This window comes from Pteronotus mesoamericanus, unplaced genomic scaffold (genome assembly GCF_021234165.1).
Source record: "Pteronotus mesoamericanus isolate MK-2021 breed Mesoamerican mustached bat unplaced genomic scaffold, CSHL_Meso_final contig_214, whole genome shotgun sequence".
Lineage (NCBI taxonomy): Eukaryota > Metazoa > Chordata > Mammalia > Chiroptera > Mormoopidae > Pteronotus > Pteronotus mesoamericanus.
Genome location: NW_026555089.1, coordinates 1,965,612 through 1,971,701, shown reverse-complemented (window position 1 = coordinate 1,971,701; position 6,090 = coordinate 1,965,612).

The following is a 6,090-nucleotide window of genomic DNA, read 5'->3' as shown; positions in this document are numbered from 1 at the left end:
CGGGGCGGCCGCCCGGCCTCGTCCGCCGGAGCTGGGAGCGGTGCGGGCAGGCTGGGGCTTCCTGGGCTCCCCGGGCTCGGCCCCGCCACCAGGGCCCGCGCTGGGCTCCCCGTCCGTGCCCACTGGTCCCCCACCCAGCGGGGCCCTTTGAAGCCTGGGGGCGGCAGACTCCCCTGTGTCCGCTGGACACGGCACCCTCCTTGACCTCAGAGTGGCCCACTCTCCCTCCCGTGACAACGCACGCGGCGCATACCCCGTGCCCGAGGTGTGGGGCCCAGCTGGGGTCCGCATGCCGCCGCCAGGCCTGTCCCACACGCAGCTACCGGGCAGGAGGGAGCAGCAGGGGGCAGCGTGCCCACCGGGCGAGGTCGTAGCCCCCTGCGAAACCTGGGGTGTTCACTGTGAAACCCCCGGTGGCCACAAGTGGGACCTGAGGAAGGTGCTTTACAAAGGTGCAGGGTAACCCCGGCTCCCCGGGCGCCTGCTGCCTGGGAGCCCTCGTTCTTGCGCCCTCCCGGCGCGAGCACCCAGGCCGCACCCCCTCAGGCTGGAAGGCCCCCCCGTTGGGGACAGTGGGCCTCTCCCTCGATGTTCTGGTGAGGAAAGCAGAGCCCTTTGCACGGAGACACTTCCCACAGAGCCCAGGTGCCCTGGGGGGGCCTGGCAACCTCCCTGCTCAAAGCCCCTCCCCTGCTGGCCTCAGGGCGGCAGGGGAGGGGCAGCGTGCACACCTGAGTCGCCAGCTGCGCCTGCGCCCGCAGCTGGACATGCGGCCTTTGTCCCTGCACCTGTCTCCAGGAACCGGGGCTGCACACAGAAGCCCTTGCTGGGGACCTGGCCTGCAACCCAGGCTTGTGCCCTGATTGGGCATCGAGCTGGTGGTTCGCAGGCCGGCGCTTGAGCCACTGAGCCGCACTAGCCGGCGCCATACGATTTTTTTTTCTCTGTAAAATAAAAGACAGTTTTCATTTTCCTCACTAACTTTATTGATTCAGATGTTTTGAGTACATCAGCTACCTCTCGTGTGGTGTAATGTTGGTTGTTCTCAATTAACGTCTCTATTTGCTCATTATCAACTTCAGCTGGGCTCCCCGGCCGCGGAGCATCGTCCAGTGAGAAGCCTCCAGCATGAAAGTTCACAAGCCGTTTTGACATGTTCGATCAGTCACAGCACCTCCTCTGTACACGGCACAAATTTTTTTTTACCTTTCAGTTGCGTTTTTACCTTTTTTGACATAATAAAACAGGACGTACCAAAAATGTTGCGTATTCCATCTTCTATATTAAAATGGCTACACAAAAATTCACCCATTTTGATACTTTTTTAAAAAAGTGCACACCGATATGACAGTGGTCATGATACAATGTAACAAAATTGTTTTGAATGAAGTTAAAGACAGCGATGCGCTACGAGAGCCACCTTACGGGAAAACAGACGAACTTGGTGGCCGGCCCAACGCTGCGCGCCCAGCACAGCAGCGTTCTTCTCCATGGCCAGAAGGTGGAGACAACCGACGTGCCCGCCAGCGGACGCGCGGGCGAGCAAAGCGCTCCTTGACCCCACCGGCGAGTGTCACTCAGCCGTGTAGGGAGCAGCCCGGACACGCGCCACGAGGCGGGTAAACTTTGAACACATTCTGCCTAGTGAAGGAAGCCCGACCAAAGGGCCACAGAGCGTTGGATTCAATTTACAGGAAATGCCCAGAATAGCAAATCCATGCAGACAAATAGGTCAGTCCTAGCCTGGGGCGGGGACAGTGGGGCAGTGGGCAGTGACCGCTCAGGCAGACAGGGTTTCCGTCTGGGGGGACGGGCCGCGGCAGCGGCGAGGGCCGAACACACTGCGAGGGAACGTGCACTTCACGTTGCTCCGCGAGGACACTCTACTGGGCGTGGCCGTGGCCACCTCTGTTGCTCCTCTGCCCGCTGCCCCTTCGCCTTCTGCTTTTTAGCAGCCCCAGGTGTGCGCCTGGGGCACTGGGCCAAGCCAGCCGCCCTGTTTCCAAGTCAGCTGGATACCGCAGTGGCTGCGGGCACGTTGGTGGGTGCTTCGGGGAAAGCGTCGGCTTCCCTGGTAAAGGGGACAGACACAGCTGACGTGGTCTTCCCCTCTTCCTCCTGTCTTGGGAGAGAGTGTGATGTGTGGCGTGGCAGCAGCTTTTTGTCGCTGTGAGGCTGGTGAGTGCGGGGGAAAGGCTGAGGGAATCCCAGGCTTGACAATGTCGAGCTGCCGGCCAAGGCCAGGGACCCCCCTCCGCGCCCCGCCTCGTGTCCCATCACCACCCCACGCCTCCAGCGCGGGCCTCCTGGGGAACATTCTGTTCCAGGTGCGGGGGCAGTGAGCAGACCGACAAAATCCCTGCCCTTCTGGACGTACAGTTTTGTGTCACGTGAAAAGAATTAAAGCACCATTTGTTCAGGTGGCTTTTAAATGGAGCTTCTGTCACTGGCAGCCAAACGCGGTCTCGGCCGATACTCCTGTCACTTCAGCGGACCGCCTCCAGGGGTGAGGGTGAAGATGCCCCCGCGCGGCCGAGGCTGCCCCGTCGGCGCAGCCAAGGCGCCCGAGCTGGGGGTGGCCCCACGGTCTCTCCCACGCGCCGCGCGGTCGCGCAGCCCGTGCAGCACCGCTGCCATGGGGACAGTTGGAAATCACCCTCAGCGGCCAACTAACAGAGCCCCGTCCAGGGCACAGTGCTGTTCCCGCTCCATGGGACGTCACGCCACCCTTAGGGGAAGAGCTGCGGTTGCTGCAACTGCGTGACAAAGACAGGGCAGCAAGGAAAGCGGAGGAAGCCAGAGCCAGGCAGCCAGGGCCTCGTGGCTCAGACTAAGGCGAGACACGGGCGCTGCGTCGGCCCAGAGGCCGGCACAGGCCGGCGGTGGGGAGGCGGGTCGCTGTCCGCTCCTCACCGGTTGCGAGGCGCTGAGACCCCCTCCAGCGCCTCTCCTGGGACGAGGAACCTCAAAGGTGTACTCCCAATGGGCCAGCGAGCTCGCTTCGCTGCCCAGGCCCCACGGCAGAGGGGTCTAAGGAAGGTCAGGCCAGGGGATGTGCGCGGGATCAGGTCGGCCGGACACAGGCCCAGGGCCCCTGCTTCCCATGGCCCATGTGGCCAGATCCGAGACGAGATCACGGCTCCCGTGCGGAAAGGGGCTCGGGGTGGAGCCCTGTCCGTTTCCTCCACGGCCGGCTCCTGGAGACCTGTGGGCGGCCGCCCCCGAGGAACCCACGGCTCCCAGGGTTTCAGCCTGCAGGTCCAGCCCGCTCCGGCGGCTGCGGCGGGCGGGGGGCGGGCGCCGGACGCGCTTCTCCCCCAACCTGGGGAACCAGCCCCTGCAGGGGAGCGGCCACCCCCCGCCCCGGGCCTCATTCTGCTCCCACCGCGCCCCTGGGCAGGACCTGCAAGGTGCGCAGCTCCAGGCGGCGAGGCGCCTGTCCCAGGCTGGAGCAGGGGCGCCGATGAACGGCGGACGGGAACGGGGAGGCAGCACGGGGCAGGCAGTGCCTGGGAGGCGCCCTGGAGGCGCTGGGGAGGCTGCTTGCCTCTGAGGTCCCCGAGGCCCGAGGGCAGTGGCAGAGCGGGGCGAGGTGAGTGGCGAGGAAGAGCGTGGCCGGAGGCAGACGGGGGTCAGTGTCTGCCCACAGTGTCTGTCGCCGCGGTGAGGGCATGGTGGCTTGCGCCCAGGCAGGGTCCAGCTCTCTCCTTTTCTGGCCTCCCCAGCCCCAATGAAGAACCACCCCCCTCTCCACCCAGCCCTCTGGCGGCCACTGCCGGGAGGGGCGGGCAGGGCTGGGCTTCCGGGCCGCGCTGGAGGCTCCGGCCACGTGGTGCTCGGCAGGCAGCCTCCGGGGCCTGTCTGTCGGGGCCTTTGCAGTCCCATTTATAAACCCGGGCTTGGGAAGGGAGCTTTTATTTTTAGCTCGCCCAGATGGCGGCTGCGAGGCCGAGGGAGGGAGCTGCCGCCCTGCCTGCCCTTGCGCTGGAGCTGCTCGCCCCCCGACTCACCTTCGCACCGGCTCCGCGGCCGGCGGCTCCCTCGCCTGGGCTGTCCTCCGCTGCCTGCCCGCGGGCCGAAGGTGACGGTGCGGGGAGGGGGCGGGGCTGCCTGCCTGGGACCGCAGAAGGGCGTGTGGGGCCTGCGAGGGGTCAGGCTGGCGCTGGGGCTGCAGCGGCAGCGGCAGCGGGCCCGGCTCCTGAGGCCGGCAGGTCGGCCCGGAGGTTCCCGGCGGCCCGGAGCCGCGGGAGGGAGGCTCTCCGGAGGGAGGCTCTTGGGAGGGCCGGGCGGCGCCGCTCTGCCCCCTCGCCGAGGCCGCCTCGGTCTGCAGGGCCCTGCGGCCCGGCCACCCGCAGAGCAAGGGAGTCGCATCTGCTTTCTCCCAGCCTGGTTCCTCATCAGCAAAGGGCACAGTCACCTCTGACATTTAACCTCATGGGGTCCTCGTGAGAATAAAGCACATGCCTCCTGTCTCGGGAGCGGTGGGACACGTGACAACATCAAGTCTTTGCTCTGCGACGACCACGACCTGGGGCCCCTGGGAGCCAGGCCACCTGTCAATCAAACCTCCCTTGGGTTCAGCTGGGAGGAGACTCCACCCTCCCAGCCCTGGGCCCTGCCGGGCACACAGGTGCCTGGACCCCAGGAACCCTGCTGGGGGTTTCTTGGCTACAAATGGCCTTAGGCATGGAAGTGCTACAGCAAATGCTGGTCCTGCACTCACTGTGGACCTTGGCAAGACGCAGTCTGCTCGTCTGTCAAGCGGGGCCCTGGCGGGTGGAGCTCTGAGCGCCCGGCTCGAGTGCGCCCCACAGGCTTGCCGGGGGCCACAGCCCCCCTCGGCCTGCGCTGCGGCCACTTCCCGGAGCTTTGGGCTGGCCCCCGGCTCCCCGGCTCCGGGGTTTGATGAACACGTCCAAGGCCCTCGGCAGGGAAGACAGCGGCGGGCGGCCGCGGGATGGCCTGTCCTCGGGCCCCCAGGGCCGGCGGGCAGGCGCTGTCGCCACCCTTGCTCCCGCGGGGCCACCTGGGCTGCGGCCCCCAGGGCCCCACGCTCGGCTGCGCGCCTGTCTCGCGCACCCCTGCCCCTGGGACACAGACACCTCCCATAGAGGCGGCGGCGGCGGCGGCGCCTGGACCGGGGACCCCCGGGTGACCGCAGCGTCTCTCCCGAACCGCCCGCGTCAGCCTCTCAGGACACTGGCGACACTTAGGGGCTGAAACAAAAGGGTCCGCACACCCAGCGGCCTTCGGATGGGCCCGGCGAGTCCCGGGAGGCGGCTGGCGCAGGGGTGGCCAAAGACACGCCCGCGGAGGCAGCCGGTTTGCCGGGCGCGTCCCAAGGAGATGGGCCGCCCCTGCCGCCCCCGGCCCTGTCCTGGTCCCCGGGCCGCGGGCGGCGCCTGCCACGCCTGCTCCGTCCCGGACGCGCCCGAGGTGCCCACGGCTGCTCGGGAAGCTGCCACTGCGCGTTCAGGCCCCAGGCTTGGCCGCCGGGAGGCGGGAGCAGGGCTGTTGGGCTTCTCACGCCGTCTTGTCTTAAAAGAAAAACAGACCATGCAGCACCCCGGCTTTAGCGTATGATAATGGGGGTGGGAGTGGCCTCGCTCACTAAAAATACGCATTTTGTTTAACAAAATCTGGAAAGGGTCAACACCGCCAACTTCTATCCGCATTACCAGCAAGGGCCACCGGGGGGCGACACAGCACCAGGGAAGCGGGTCCGACCGCTCGGGCCTCCGGACCCGAAGACCTTGCTCCTTCCCGCGGAAATCCTCCAACACGGCTTGTCTTTTAACTCCACGAAAATGCTGAACATGATAGAGCAGAGAGCACTTTTAATGGAAAATTAATTGATAACACAATCTTATTTCAATTTCCTTTTTATTGTTTCACTTAAGACGACTGTGTGCATCTCACAGTCTCGGGACGAGAAAGGCCCCCGAGCCACGCCTGGGCCTCCTCAACATTTCATTCCTCGAATCAGTTTGACTTGACGTTGTGCATTGATATGGGCTTCTCAGTCCAGAAAACAAGGCACTATAACTATTGTTCCAGCTACATCGATACATTGAAGATATAGTTGTCCTT